General features: G+C 37.7%; 1 protein-coding gene across 1 annotated transcript in view; it reads left to right on the forward strand.

The window, feature by feature from the left end:
- Positions 1-16,608, forward strand: part of ZNF385B (zinc finger protein 385B) — a 166,446-nt gene that overhangs the window by 14,541 nt on the left and 135,297 nt on the right. The window lies entirely within an intron of this gene.

Raw genomic sequence — 16,608 nt, forward strand, 5'->3', positions numbered from 1 at the left:
TTCCATATGAACTTGTTTCCAGAATACTTACTGTTAATGCCTAAGAATGGCAAGTAAATGCTTATCACTGATAATAAATTATGTGAATTTGTGTAGTGTGTTTTATTTCAGTGCCTATATGTAGTATAAAAATGGAAATTGCATTGCATAACAATTAATTTATAATAGCCTGAGAGCGAGGAGTGGCAGCTCTTTAGGACTGCAGTGTAACATTGTTTAGGATGCAAAATGAAAAATGTAGGCAGGCTGTATTTATCTGTATTTATTAATGACTTCAGTGCTGGGGTTGCTACTGCAATAAGAATTTTGGCTGGAAAGTTTCAGGTTAAGTTTTCCCCGAAAATTTGTACTTACCCTGAAATAAGCACGTTCATTAATGGAATCAGATGAATGTCTGAGAAAAAAAGTAATTTAACTTTGTGGTTTGCTGGTCCATCTCTCTATTTGATTTTGGAAGGTCAACAAGAGACCATATGAAGTGGTCCTTAATTATTGTTTACAGTCCAAGTAGTCAGACACAGGAAAAATAAAGTCTTTCAAAATTATACTGTTTCATCTTATTTGTCTTTGTATCTAAAAAATGTTCATGATAAAACCATTCCTCTGTTGTTATTCAGGATTTATTCAGATAATCTAGATAAGATATACCCTGCTGCCAAGAGCAGGCATTAGATCTGCCTGTGTGCTATACCTACTGATTGTTTTGATAGCAAAAATGGAGTCATTAGTGCCTAGGTCATGTTTTGTCCTTTTGATGTAGACACACCTAATGCTGTAGGAAATGTTAGTAACTATGGAACTTCTCCTTTGTATTTTCAAAATTCAGTTAGAAAAACTTTGCCTGGTAAAAAAGTTATTGATTAAGACCTTTGCAAAATTGGGAGGATATTGGTCACTGCGTGATGAAAGGAGACCTTGAATGCAGTTATGTTGCAGAAATGCCTTTAGAAAATCATGACAAAAAATGTATGACCTACCTCTGCTTGGTTTTGGAGCCTATTATTTTTATTTGTTTTCTTATAAATGTAATAGATACTTCTTAGTTATTAAAACATAATAATTTTCTCCCTGAAAAGCTGGATAAAAGAGACTTCCAGTAAATGGTAAATATACTGCAGGTGCTATCTCGAGAGTTAAAACTATTTAAGTATGCGTATGCATTTGGATAACTACTACTACTTCATGGAAAGGGTAAAGCGAGAGAATCTGACAAGGAGCCCAGAATATGTTTTACATGTGTGCATATGTTTTGTATGTATATGCTTGGCCCAGCAGAAGCAATGGAAAATAATGGTGTCACGTATTATATTTGCTCAAGCAGTTGCGCAAGAACTTTGGTCTGTCCAAAGTTAGTATAGGAGATAAAATTTAACAGGTTACTCTATCCTGTTTCTTGTGTTGACAGACTAAACATGTCTTACAGTTTTTGAAATTTTGATTGTGGTTAATCGTTAGATGATTACCTGTGTGAATTTTTTGGTTATTGGAGTTAATGAAACTGGGCAAATCAAATCCAAAGGTAGTGGGAATGAGATTCCTCCCCTTCTTTGTACCAGTCATCTTTTGGAAATTTTGCAGTGTGAGGAATGTAAGGCTGAGCCACAAGTATGCAGTGAGAAACTCAATAAAATGCAAATGGTGATTGTTCCATGAGTTCCTCCTAAGAATTTTTCATGATCCACTATAAACCTTGAATATCTTTAGAGAACAAGATTAAGATGGATCGATGCTGGGATATAGTAATACTGGCTGAAGGTTCTACTATAGTGTCTGTGGTTGCACTGAGCTAGAGAGATAGCCTTAAAGATGCTTCTTTCTCCCTATTGCTTTTTTTTTTGTTGTGTTTTGTGGTTTTTTGCTTATTTTTTAGGAGATATTTTTCATATCTCAAAGGAGGAGAGTGGGGATTAGGATACAGCCCCATTTCCTGAAGAATATTTGTTGATCATTTCTAGCACAGCTACAGCTGCCACCCGAGCCATGCCCAAGTTCAAAACATGAGCAGGATTGTGGAGACTGTCACAGTATCAGCCTGGTTCACAAAGAATCTCCATATTGAAAGACCTTATTAGTTAAAAGTGTTTGAAAACCAAAGCTGCTACCTCACTTCTCAGTTTGATTCCTGCCCTGAATTTATGGAAAAGTCTTTAAATGTTAAACAGAAACAAACAAAAAACACTTTGAAAGTTGCTTCTGTAAAATTCTGAGTTCTTAGGTTTTGAGTTTGTCCATTTTTGATACCTGTTTGACAGTGCTGAAACAGATGCTCTTGATGCTGTTTAATGACTATTGAATTTCTGAAAATAACATTTTGAAAACTTTGGCTACAAACCAGGATTTTACACAGGGAATTAGAAAATGTAATTGGAAAATTTTTAGCTATATATATTTGGAAATTTCTTCTGGAAACTAAGTCCTTAATATCCATTCCTTTGTAAGGATATTTTGTGATATCTTTGAACTCTACTTGCTTTCCTGTGTGGTCTGCTATGGCAGATGACAGTCTGTTTCTGCTGACAGTTGAAGTGGGCTTTTTTGGTTCATTTTTTAGCTAAGGACTGATAAATATTTAAAAACAATAAAGTGACATTTAATTGACAGTTTGGGTTACTGATTGAATAGGCCATTTAGCATAAACAGAATGAATTACAATAGCTGAGAACTCTCACTTAATTGCTATGACTAATGAAGCATGATTAAACAAATAAAAAAATTGACTTGTATATGGTTTAGAAGTATTTTGTAAAATGAACTAGTGATTCCTAACCTTCCTGCTTTTCAGGGATAAGGAAGCATTAACGCTGCAACTGCAAAACTGATGAGTCTCCATCTGGTATTCCGGAAGCTGATTTGATTACTGCTCGTGATCAGTTCCAGCTGAGATGGGTGTAGAGAAGGGTTCTGGTCAGGGAAAAGGAGATCCTGTTTTGTTATGGGGAGACTTCCTCAGTCTTGGAAAATAAAGGCTAAAGGAACCATATAATCATAGATTGGTTTGGGTTGGAGGGGACCTTAAAGGTCATCTAGTTCAAACCCTGCCATGGGCAGGGACACCTTCCCCTAGATGAGGTTGCTCAAAGCCCCATCCAACTTGGCCTTGAATACTGCCAGGAATAGGGCATCCAAAACTTGTCTGGGCAACTTGTTCCAGAGTAAACTACACTCTTTCAGTTTGAAGCCATTACCGTGTGTTCTGTCACTATATGCCCTTCTGAAAAGGGGGAGGTTGTGGGAATATGGGGGAAGAGAAAACACCTGCCTTCTGATGCATTTATGGACTGCACACAGCAGAGAAAAGAAACTAAACTAGCAGCCAGCGTTTAGTTGGCTGGAGATCACCCTGGAAAACCTTCTATGACCAAATACACGCCTGATTATTCAGGGTTTGTCCTGGTTGAAGTACATGAGGACTTAAAGGTCTTTTGTTTTAAGTCTTAAGATTCTTACAGTGATAAAGCAAAGCAGCAGTCCAGAACTTGTTCAAGTGTGTGGCTGAAAGAATATTTATGCTTCTGCCTAAACATTGTCAGCTCTGAACATTCAAAAATCTTATCAGATCTAGAAGACATTGAAATTGGTTTCTCTTTAGTTCTCTTTAGGGTTCATGTTTTCAGTCAGCTCTTCAAGGATTAGAAGGGTATTTAAAAAGCTAGAGATCCTGGGGATTTTTGACTGCATGACCCAGGCTTAAGAAAAATGCCTAATACTTCAAGATACAATTCTGAGAGCTAGCAGCCTTGAATTGGTGAGAGGAGCGTTATAAGCAAAAGTGACATCAGATTGATAAATTGTTTCTTCCTAAGTGAACCTTTCTAAATGTTTCATGTTTCAAAATCTCATGTTTGTGATGTCAGCACACGAGGCCTATTCAACCTGCTGGGTCCTTTAAGGCAGTAAGTGTGTTTAAAATTGTGTTTTAGCAGAAATTGTGTTCAGTTACCAGCTATTCAGTGAAGTATAACTTGAGCACAGGCCAACTAGGTAAGCCAGTGTGACAGAGCAAGATCTTCATTAACTGGAGAATTTATGAGAGGAGTTGTTTATCACAAGAATGTTTTGCGTTATGAGGTCAACTGTCTGATTATTGCAAAAGGAATGTGGTTTTTTTATTATTTCTTTATTAATAAAATGTTTAGGAATTTGAAAACCACCAAATGTATCCAAGGAATGTGACAACTCTGACACGGGAGGGAGCTCTACTGAAATAAGGTATAAAAGTCAGCTTTATTGCAATCTTAAAGTTGCAAAGGGCTTTGAATAGTGAATGACTGGAGAAGAATATCTTATGAGAGTAAAGTGGGCTTCTGAGGGATAACTTCAGCTGAAAATGCTGAAGTAAAAGCTTCTTGTTGTGTATCTCAGCATTTTCAAGTGCAAAGAATATATATTCTGCACACATTTTCATCTTTCTGGGGGTTATATTTATTCATAGGAGATTAACGGGCAATTTTCAGTGTGACTGCCTTCATCAAAAGTTTATCCCTTTGCAAAATGACATGGTTTTTTACTTTTTATAGAAGCAGTATGCTTGAATGTCTGTGAAGGCTTCAGAGTCATAGTTGTAAAATGAAAGGTGGAATAATGGTTATATTCCTAAGGAAATGCCAGTTTTATGCAGGATGGCAGTACAAGACTAACTGTGACATGTATAATTTTGTCAGATCTTTTTGTCTTAAATAAATTTATTGTAATATTGAGTTTTAAATACATTTATGATTACATGGCCATTTGATAAACCCATGTGTTCTGCAGATAGCTGCACTAGGATTCATAGATTAGTTTTTGTGGTCTCTGCAGTAGAGGAAGCTGTCTGGGATGACTTAAAAACAACCAACAGTTTGTTCTGGTTTTGGCTGGAGTAGAGTTTACTTTCTTCACAGTGGCTGTGTTTTGGATTTGTGCTGAAATAGCAAAAACATCTCTATACTATCAACCCTGTGATCAGCACAAATGCAAACCAAAGCCCCATACCAGCCACTGTGAAGAAAGTAAACTCTACCCCAGCCAAAACCAGCGCGCAATTTTGCTGACTCATTTAAAGAATAGTAAGGAAACGTGCTTAAGGAGAGTGGAGAAGCTCTACGTCATGCCCCATATTGCCTCTGGTTGCTTGTGAGGGGAGAAAGGAATCCTTCTCTTTGCATGTACTTTCCCAGATTTTCTTTCTTTAGTTAGTCCCTGCTTTTTCTTAGGAGCTAAGCTGTCATTTGCAGGTGACTGGTGTATTCTGTTCCTCTGCCCTGCCTCTGCCCTTCGTGGTATGAATGCTGGAGGAGGTGATGCACTTGTGCTGGCTGGAGGCATCTTCAGCATTTGCTGCTGGGCTTCCAGGAGGATCTTTGCTGATGCAGCTGTGTTGGTGTGGCCTGTAGCACCAGGGACTCTTACAGTGTAGGGCCTCTGCAGAGACCTTTGCAACCCCTGTCTCTCATTACTGTGCAGTACAGCCCTTCATGATCTCTCTCCTTTGTATCCTGTTTTTCTGATATTTATGATGTAAAGGCAATTTGACCATGTTTTGAAATTTTACTTCATGAGAGTTGATCTTAAGCAATACTTTCCCCCCCCATGCAGAAACATTGATGTAACCTTTACAGTTGTGCAAGGTAAATTCCCTGCCTCATTGAAAAGTTTTCATGTACTTGGTGATTTAAAAAAAGTTTGGAAAAGTGCTCCTGTGGATGTATTTTTCTATTTTCTCTGCTTGTTTTGGATATTTATCAGTGTACAAAAAGAAATTTAGTCAGATGACTTTAAAAGAATGTGTACAATTATTTTGTATAGTTTGAGTGCTTAATAGTCTGGATTGGAGAATTCACTGTATTTTCTATTAACCATCTATAAATGGATATGACAGATGAAGCAAGTAAGAGGGAGTTTATGCTGTTTGTGAGGCACTCAGAAGATATCACACTAGTTCTGCTTTTCAATTGACTTTTTATGTATATATAGTATGAGCAGGAGGGTAAGAAGACTCTACAGACACAGAAGTAGGAAAAGAATTGGGGTGGGCTAGAATTAATATGGAGACCAGCTATCAAAATTATAGCAGTAGATATATTGCAAGATAAGGAGGCAGAAAAAAAACATCCTCTCAGCAAGAAAGAAAATTCTGAAAATTTTTTTTCAGGTCAAGGAAAACTGTAGGTTCTGCAGAATTTCATCTTGCTTTGTGGTCTCAAGTTCCCTCTGAGCTCGTGGGCTGGATGTGCCTTTTGCCACTGATCACAGTGAGAATCCTTAGCTGCTCTCAGGGTGTTAGGTGGGCCCAGCAGAACAGTGTAGCTTGTTCTTGATTGACTGCATGTCTTTTACAGTGCAATTTACCCTTCTTTTACTGGGCATTTAGAGAGCTACAGCCTTCTAATTTGTTTGATTTTAAAATAAACCTAAACTAACCTAGTAGGTCTCAACAAATCTTATAAACTTGACAGCAGATGGTCCATGCTTTTTGTTTAGCCCTGCATATACTATCTTGGTGGGTGGTAACTGCCTTAGGACAAAATCAGCATCCCACCAGTCACCATCTGGGATGGCAGATGATATGTGGGACTGTCATGAATAAGCATTCTGATGTTTGTAAATGTCTGAAGGAAGATACTCCTCGTTAACATGGCAGTTGGTATGCAGTCACCACCATGAGAAACTCACTTTATGCAGTAATCAGCAAAAGCTGAATTGTGTGCCTTGGGTCCACCTCTGTAACATGGGTAGGTGTAAGGTGATTCCTCTATAGTTTGTTCATTTTGGTGGTAAACTTGAATGGCTCTTGTTTTGGCAGATCTTTAGTCTTTCTCAGTGCTTTTGTGCTAAAAAAAATTCTTCTCTGAGGTACTGTGCCAGCAGTGATATTTAGATGCCTTATATTGGGTTATACCTGATGCTGATAGTAAGCACAAATGCATGCTGTGAAATGTGCCCTTGCTTTGACAGTGAGCTGATGGGGAAAGGGAGGAGACAATTTGGAGACAAAGGTGTAAAATTGCTTGCAAAAGAATACCCCATAGTTTTGTTCCAGATGCAGGAATGGAAATACCCATCTCTTCTACTTCTGTTTTCCCTTGTCCCGTAGTGGGGATGCACAGACAGAACACTGAACCATGAGGATACCCACAGACCACTTCCCTTCTCCTCTCTGTTCCTGGCTCTATGCACTAAGCCTCTCTCCCAAACATAAGTGCTTTGAGAAACACTATTTAGACTAGTTTTGTTTGAAAGGGTTGCTTGCCATTCTTGTGGCAGGTCCTTTATTTAGAGTATTTTAGACAGTGAAGCTGGTCTTGTAAGAAACTCTGAGTTGTATCACGCACAAATATCTTTGAAAGGAAGAAATCTGTGCATCTATCATGCAATTTGATTCCTACTGCAGTTAGAACATCCATTTTTGTTTGTGTTAAAGCATTCACACTTAGCTGATCTGTGTACCTGCCGAAACAGGTATCGTAGAATGACAGAACGGTTTGGGTTGGAAGTGACCTTAAAGTTCATCTAGTTCCAAATTCACTGCCACAGACAGGGGAACTTTCCACTAGTCTGGGTTGCTCAGGGCCCCATCCAATCTGACCTTGAACAATTCCAGGAATGGGAAATCCACCACTTCTTTGGGCAACCTGTTCCAATGGCTCACCATCCTCATAGTGAATAATTCTTCCTATTATCTAATCTAGACCTACCCTCTTTCAGTTTGAAGCCATTTCCCCTTGTCCTATCACTCCATGCCCTTGTGAAAAGCCCCTCTCCAGCTCTTTCATAGCCCCTTAAGATGCTGGAAGGTGCTGTAAGGTCTCCCCGGAGACTTCTCCAGGCTGAACAACCCCAACTTTCTTAGCCTGGTATCATAGGAAAGGTGTTCCAGTCTTCTAATCATCTTGTGACCCTCCTCTGGACTTTCTCCACCAGGTTCGTGTCCTTCTTATGTTGGGGACCTCAGAGCTGTATGAAACAATAGTTTAATGAAGTGCCATCTACAAGCTGACTTGACTATTTATTTCTTCAGGGCTTCCAGGATAGTTGGTGTAGAATATCTATAAAAGTGCAGGGCTTAAAAATGTTTATGCAGTTTAATGCTGTTGGAATTGCCAGTGGACCTCTGGTATGAATGTTTTGGGATGCTGAGTATCTTCAAGTGTTTTTTTCTTATTAAGTATGATATGCAAATAGTATACTGATTTTATACAAATTAATAATAAAAGGGAAGAAACCCAAACAACCTCTCACATGAATTCTTAATTCAGGTACTACTGTCCAGCTTAACTCTAACCTTTACATTTTATGTCTAAAAGTTTATAAAAGCCAAATTAGATTAATGCAATAGTATGGTTGCACTGGCTGGAATGCACAGAAATGAGAAGCGTTTGTCGGCCAAATTTGTATGAGCAAATGCACTCACTCTAATGGGCTCATAATTGAGGGGAGAGCAGCGTGGATTATTTACAGCATGAAAGCAAATGCATATTTCTGGATCAGGGTGTAAAATGTCAGCAAAACTAGCAAAAAGCTGGCTCTTTTTTTTTTTTTTAATGAATGGAAGGGTGTATTTTTTGATGGAATAAGACAGGTATTCAGAATGGATTTTGCAGGCAACAGTCACTTCAAGCTTGAGGTGAGTGGCAGCTCGAGTTTAGGAGGGGTCTGTGCAGGTCTCTGTATGGGCAGGAGGAATTAGGGAGTGGCTGTATCTTCAACTTCACCAGAGGACTCTCTGAATTCATTATTAGAACAAAATATACTTAGTCGTGGTTCCTTTAAACAAGGAAAAGAGGAGAAATGAAAGGTTAAATTCAGGTCAATGCTCACTTTAACCTCGTCGGTTCCTGCAGGTGGCTTCAAACTAGGTGAGGCACTTGCCTATTCTTATGGGCTGTCACTACCAGTTGGATGATTCTCTTATAACTGGATCATAGATCTTAAGCAGTTAATAACAGAAAGCAGGTGTGATGTCCCTTTATGTTTGTACTATAAGGGAACATTGGTTTCAATATCTCCTCTGTTCCAAAAGAGAATCAGTAGTTTACATGGACATTGAGAGCCTCTTACAAATGACTAATTGGGGACCATCTTTTTAGGAGCACTTTAGGAGTGACATTGACTGCCACTGATTGTGCTTGCAGTTTTCTGTTCTTTATATTCTTAGTGCTGCCCATCAAGCTGATATATCTGGATTTCATACTGTTTCTGAATGTAGCTAGTTCTTTGTTCATGCCCAGCTATTATTTTCACACAATCCTCAAACTTCTTGTTCTTGTATCCAAGAGCACTTTCACAGCATTACCAGGCTTTACCCTGAACTAATGGTTTCCAGTGCAACTTATATTCATCTCCTACTATTGTCAGACTTATGAACAAGACAGCTGTCTACCGGGTCTGACTTTCTGTTGTGACTTCCTTTTATGCTCAGGTGAATTCTTGATATTTTTAAGAAAGGTAGGAAATGATTTTTGCTTCCTGAGACCAACTAAAGATTTTTTACTCTTCAAATGTGATTATGCTCAAGCAAGATAAAACAATAGCTACGTACAAATACCCCGGAGGAACCTCACGTTATGTCAGTGGGTTTTGGTCTTTATTTGTACAAGTTCATGCCCTGAACAGGGTTTGTTGTTTTTTTTTTTAAAATTAAAATAGATGCTTCACTAGAAGTATATTACATCTTGAACCACTTCTCCAGTTAAAACCCATTTGCTAAGCGGTTGGTCTTAGCTTATCTTATGTTTTAAGAGATTATTCTTAAATGTAGAAAAATAATTTGTTTTTTAAAAAACTCTATTTTTTGTAGTCCTTTTATTGTTAAAGGCAGGTTCAAACTATATTCTCTACAGTATTTTCCCTTTATAAGTCTATTTTCAGCCCTTCTAAGTTGTAAAATCTGCTGAAGATCCATCTAATTAAAGTTTTGTGTTATTTAATGGTTTTCTATGGAGAAATACAAGGAATCCTTTGATTTAAAAGCATATTTGGATCTAATATTTTGAAAGATAAAAGTAAAAATCCCAGTCTGGAAACTTTGTAGAACTCTAGAGATTTAAGAAATAGTCTTAGAAAATTATCTTAGAAGCAGTATAATTCAATTTATTTATAGACGGTTCCCTGGTCTCAAGGAAGCAGATTGTGAAAATGGGTAAAATTGGGAATGCACATAAGAAAACTCACTTTGCTCCTTTCTACTTTGAAAAATTTAGCTTTTTAAAATTTTGAGGATTTGCTGTTAAAATGCTTTGTAATTTTCACATGTTCAACCTATTAAAAGTATCCTATCTATTTTTTAACTCTTTTTTTGGTGTCTGCTTGGCATTTTGGCATGTGTGATGTTTTAATCCTGCCTTTTTCCAACAAAGAACTCATTTAAGTCTGTCTATTTTTGAGGTGTGGTTTGGTTTTTTTGTTTTTCTTCTTCCTGGGTGTTGCTTTAGAAACACAGCATATTTGGGATTTAGGTCTTTAACAGAAAACTAGAGTTCCTGGATGAAATAGGATGTAAATATGACCAGATACTGACAATCAGTGATGGTTGGTATGAAATGGACTTTTTTTTTTTTTAATGAGGACACTAGAACACAGACTGGAGCATGTGGTACACGACTGAATATGCTGCAGATAGCATACTAGGGGTAGCAAGTGTGGATATTGGGCATGTTGCGTGGATTTATTCAACAGACTTGATGATAGATAAAGCTAAGGGAGCTGAGTGCCATTTTTCTGGAAGGTCTGTTGTCTCTAATAGGCTTATGTATGTGTAGGGGAGGACAAATGTCTAAAATGATATAAAAAGCCATGCGTTGGACACCTTGGGCATTTAGATATTCTTCTACAATTAGCTAAGAGTACTTAGAGTGCCAGTTCACTGGTGGTAAGTAGTGGCTTAATGACAGACTGCTGAGTAGAAGGCACCAACTTGTCAAATGGTTCATCAAGCAAAATCATATTATGATAATTCTGGAAAACTATCTGTTCCTCTTGAAGTATAATCCAAGATAGCTGTCTGGACTCCAAACTTGATTAACCTGCTTGGCAGCAGTCTGATATGTCAGGTGAGGATCTATCTCTTTGGCAAATAGGTTGATGTGTAAATAGATTCTTGTATTCTTGTTAATATTAAGAATGCCAGAAATCTGTAAGTATGGAGGCAGGAAAGGACCTTATAATCAGAGCTATGAACATTGGCACGTGCAACCGGAGTCAGTGATAATCTATGTTGAGAGTGATTTTATTTACTCCAGTTTAGCTGAGCTCACAGTCTTATACAGTAGGTCTAATTTTAGGTTTCTTTAACATGGAAAATTTCGAGGCTAGTGTAAAGCAAAGCAAAATACTAGCTACTTGAATGTTTTCAGTTTTCTGAATTACCTTGTACTGAACAGCTAATGTTTGTGTTGTGAAACAACCATCTGTTTTTATAGTTTAGAGTCTCCTTCAAATGTTAAATACTCTAAAATGTGTTAGTGAAGAGGCTGTCAGCCATTTGTCATACTACACCATTCAAAACTTTTCATGCACAGTGATAGCAAGCTGATTTTCTATTCCTCTTTGTATTGATAAACTAGCAGCAAAATAAAAGCTAAAAAATTACTTAGCCTGGTTTGGTCAGTATAGCATGACTGACTGATTATTCTTTACCTGTCCTAAAGAATAAAAATGTGTTTACTTTCCTGAACCATACGGTTTTTACTGTAACTTTGAATTAAAACATTTCATGTATTTTGGGAGCAGAGATGAAAGACATAACAAAGAGTTCATCAAATGTGTATGGGTGGGTAATAAATAGTTTGACAGGTAGAGGTGTTGCTGAATATGATGCCTCCTTGAGGAATTTCAGAACAAGATGAAGATTAAACATGGCATTTCTCTGTTTTAGTTTGTACTGAAAGAAAGGGGAACACATCTTCTGAAAGAAACAGGTCCCTTAAACATATGGGGGATTTTTCAAGGTTGGCTTCAAAATAGTCTCTAGTGCTTTTTTAACACTGTAGGATACTGCACACAAGGCACTATGCATATGCTGTTCACCACAGTATCCCAATAGAACTTGTTGCCCAGATGGTGCAAACCATATGTCTCTTGATAGTTTATCTATGTTTGGGAAATACTGCCTAAAAATGTAAGAAAGGTCATAAGACTTCTGAAAAGCAGCTCTAGGGAGTTTCTTTTAGTTTCTTTTAAATAATGCTCTGGAGGTATTCAAGCTGGTTGTTTCCTCTGGTTTTTTTTTCCTCTCCTTTCTTTTTTGGGGGTGGGGGGAGAAGGGTGTGCATAAGTGTTTTATGATAGAGATATGAGGAACTAGGGAATCATACTTGTTCCAGTGCGAGGCTACAGCTCTTAAGGCATGCCTGCAGACTTCACTAGTCCAGCTGCATAGATACTTTTTCTCCATAGGAGTTGCTTAAGAGGAGTACAGCACTTTTTCTCTCCTCCCCCTCCAGATGTCTGAACGAACCTTTTTGGAAATGTAACAATCTAGAAAGCCAGTTGATTTTTATATTTGTTCCTATGTCTTCTGTAACTCATTTTGACTATTTCCAAAGGCTAAAGGAGAAAATTCTTCTTGCTCATATGCAAGTTGTTAAAATACAGTTTTTATTTTGCTTACCTGGTAAAGATCCACAGAGGAAAGGCAGTCTAATAACATTTCCAGCATCGTGGTTCTTTGAAGTATCAGCTAACTAGGAATGTGCATTGCAAAAGTTTAGACCAGCACTCAAGAAAAGAATGCATTGTGTAACCATCGCAAATTCATCAGGATAATCAAAGCTTATTTCCTTTGAGTAAAGATTTGCACATTCTCACCTACAGCAGTGTACCATGTATAATACTTCTTTGCAGCTCCTCTGAAAGCACAACTCTGTTTAAAAGTAAATTAGCCAAATTGAAAGGCTAATTTCCTTGAGCTTCAAGTACAAAGATATCCACGCTTAGATTTCTTTGCCAGCTGGAAGAGGCTGAGAAGATGTGGTTTCCAAAATCCTGGGTATCTCATGACACCTAAGAATTTTAATGTGGTGTCATAAATCACTAACTTATTCTTGTTCTAGTGTTGTTTGCAGAATCTATTCAGATAGATCAGTTCTGTGTACTGGGGAGGAAATGTGATGGGGGGACAGCCTGTTTAGTCTGGTCACAGCTTATCAAATACCTGAAAAGGTCTTATGCTTGCATTGCTTCCTCTTACGATTTTGATCAGAATAAAAATGAGTATATCTGGTTTGAATCAGAACTTACTTTTGCAAGAGAAAGACCGATATGGCATAAAATCCCTCTACAGGCTTACATTTTTCTGGATCATTTCAGCTGGATATGTGGATGCTCTTCTGTGTTTCCTGCTTTTTTCCCCTTGTTTTCACATTCTCACCTTTCAATTTTTAATTGGGTCTAATCCTCTTAGTCATTGAGTAAATACAGCTACAGTGATATAGCATTACCTGTGTACTGTGTGTGTCACTGCAGTGTGATTCACAGAATCGTGTCCTTTTTGTATGGGACATTTTAATTTGTGGATATTGTTATGTATGAGCTACTGCCAAGACTTGGCTTACACTGTGCTGCATTCAGGTTATACAGAAGTGTGAGCTTGCAGGATTGATCAACTGTATTTTGTCCATATGATGCTTTCTATCCTTTCTCCCTTTTAATGAACTCACGTTATTGTTTTTAGTCTTAAATCTACTTCTAAATACTTCACAATCTGATCTATAACTATTACTCTAAATTACTTTTTGGTTTTGCAGAATATAATGATCGTGTAACTTCTCTTTATTCTCAGTTCACTGACTGTAGTCTCAAGTAGCTGCTTCTGTTACATGATAACGTTATTGAGCTATGTGTGAACCTGCAGGATGAAATGGCCCTGTTTCATATCTCACTCCTGGCGACTGAGAACAAGTATCATCCAGAACTCTTCAAAATTTATCTGCAGCGAAAAGCTCTTTTTGAAAGAAAAAGACACTTGACAGATGTTTGCTTGCATAAATTTGAGAGAATAAGAAAAAGCTCAAGCATTTTGGTTTGTGGGTTTTTTGTTTGTTGGTTGGTTGGTTTGGTTTTTTTCAATTACAGTTTAACATGTACATACAAGTTTTTTCATAAAAGTTTAAAGCATTCACATAGCCTTCTAAAGAAAGGTTACCTTGTACAAGATAAACCACATTCATGGTAAGATTCTTAACACTGACTCAGTGCAGAACTGTACTTGTTCTGTATATTCTAGAACCAGGACATTTCAGTGGAGATTTTCAAAGGTATACTTTTCCAACCTAAACTTCAAAGAAGAAAGGAAGGAGAGAAAATTTTGAAAATAATGGAAACTTTCCTTGCATGCAATAACATTTTTATTTTTTGAACAAATACATACACCACAAGAAGCGATCGGTTATAGTAAAAGCTGTATTACTGTGTGCAAGATGGGCATACTTTAAAATCTCGGTGCATGTTTGCCACCAACGTTTTCTGTTAAAAAAACCTGTAGAAGGGACTGAACAAAGCTTTTCAACACAAATCATTTGCTTTACCAAATGTTCAGGTCTCCAGATCCCAGGAAGATGAGGGCTGGGATTTCTCTGTAGGAACAGGCAGACTTCTGAGGGCTGGCACGGTTGGGTCTCTGGCTGCACGTACAGGTTCTCCCCAGGGTTGGACCAGTCAGAGTATGTTGCCGCAAGCCCTCCTATGCCCAGGGTAGGTATTTTTTCAGACATGCTTTGCATCTGCTGCTCCCATCAATTGTTGGGAAGCCATTGCTGCTTATAATCAGGCCACCTTTTAATTTAGATGCAGAGCTTTAGGCAACGAGGGTTATTTTAAAATTTCAGCTCAGGTTTTTTTAATTCTTAAATTACTAGCAAGAGATTGTTTCAAGGACTCCTTTGTCCTGTGTATGCAACTAAGACAGCACTTTGTAGTAGAAGTGAGTTTATAATTATTTTGTTTGTTAAAACAAAAATGAAACTTGGGCAGCGATTTCTTTTTATTTGTTTGAAGGTTAATTTCCTTTCTAGACTGGCAGCTGGGATGCCTAAGGGTGCAGGCGCAGTGTGTGAGTCCTTGCTGCGCTCAGTTGTTCCTTCTGGGTGTGTCTGTACTAAAAACAATTGTGGTGACGTCAGGAGTACACTTTTGAGGCAGATGTTCTATTTTCCACACTTACCCTGCTTTAGTTCATATTTGAACAGTCTCAGACTTTACCAAGGTTTCTTTCCTTTGGCAGAACCAAATCATGCGGTCCAGGAGTGTCTGTATCTCATGCTGCAGTGATAATGTGCTAATGCAGTACTAGGCTGGTGCTTTCCAAAATAAGCCCCCTTGGAAAGGCTTTGGTGCTGTTTCAGGTACTCAACAGCAGCTGTCTGCTCCAGCAGTCTGCCCTCTGGTCCACACAGCTTCCTAATGCATATGTTTGCCTCTGCCAATTTTAAATGTATCCAAATCAACTGAGTTTCATTAAGAACTTTTAGATAATTGAATTAATTACTGAATTATATTTTGAATTAGTTTCTTTCTGCAGTCAAACTTAAGAGGTTTCTGACAAGGCAGGATTCTTTAATGTTACCTATTTTATCATTATATAATTATGTTTGTATGTACAACTTGTAAAATCATGTAATATGAAAATACTTTTGTTTCAAAATCTTTTACTTCAGAGAATAAAACCTATAACAGTGCTGTTGAAATAAAAATTTACAGAAAACAAAGGCAGTAGGGGAGGTTGTTTATGGTATAAAAATACATTAAAAAGTAACAAATACCAAAGCCCTAAGCAGATTAAATTTTCAGATGAAAATGTCATCTTAGCTCAGCTGAGTCAAGGATCTTGGTTGCTGGCCTTGAAATATGATACTTAAGCTTAAATGATTTAGTGTGGCAGTCTCTAGCCTAGGTTTTCAGGATCACCAGTATTTTGTTTTTAAAAGCAATTAGGTACCTGTACTCTACAATTATTTTTAATAATTATTTTTATTTGATGTGATGTATATCTTAATGCATTGTTTATATTTTTTTGTTTATTTGACGACAGAGCTGTCAGGTGTATGAAACAAATACATAACTATGAACTCAGAATACTTGGTCAGTGAATTGTATTTGAGGGGGAATCTGTACAAATACTAAAATGTTAAACATGAGCTAGAATTAGGAATGTGATGAGATGCTCTATCCCACCGTATAAATGACTTGAACTTATTTCTGAAGTGTTCTCCATTTACATACCTGTGCCAGAGAACCAAGCAGACTTTATCATGGTAAAATACTTACCTGGATAATGAGAGGAGTATTCTAGTGTTGCTTGTGAATACTACAGTTGTTTTGGGGAGGATTGCTAGCACTGCTTGTGGTTTCATTGTTTGTGTCTCTCATTGTTCCTGCCTAACAGTGCGGTAGGTGTACACAAAGTTCTGTGCTGCTCTGGTTCCCAGGCTGAAAAAGGGACCTTGTGTTTGAAGGCTTTTGCTTTTGAAAGCTGAATATGTGTGCACTCTTGCCTGGCAAGAGCTGCTCTTCTGCACAGCTCCCTGAGACAGCCTTTGGCCCTCCAGAGTATTTGGGTAGTAGAAGAAAAGAATAAAGTGTAGACAGCAAGTTGTATATCTAAGAAAACAGAAATATTTTCTATATGAGTTACCC

This window comes from Neopelma chrysocephalum, unplaced genomic scaffold (assembly GCF_003984885.1).
Source record: "Neopelma chrysocephalum unplaced genomic scaffold, ASM398488v2 Primary Assembly neopelma1_44, whole genome shotgun sequence".
NCBI lineage: Eukaryota > Metazoa > Chordata > Aves > Passeriformes > Pipridae > Neopelma > Neopelma chrysocephalum.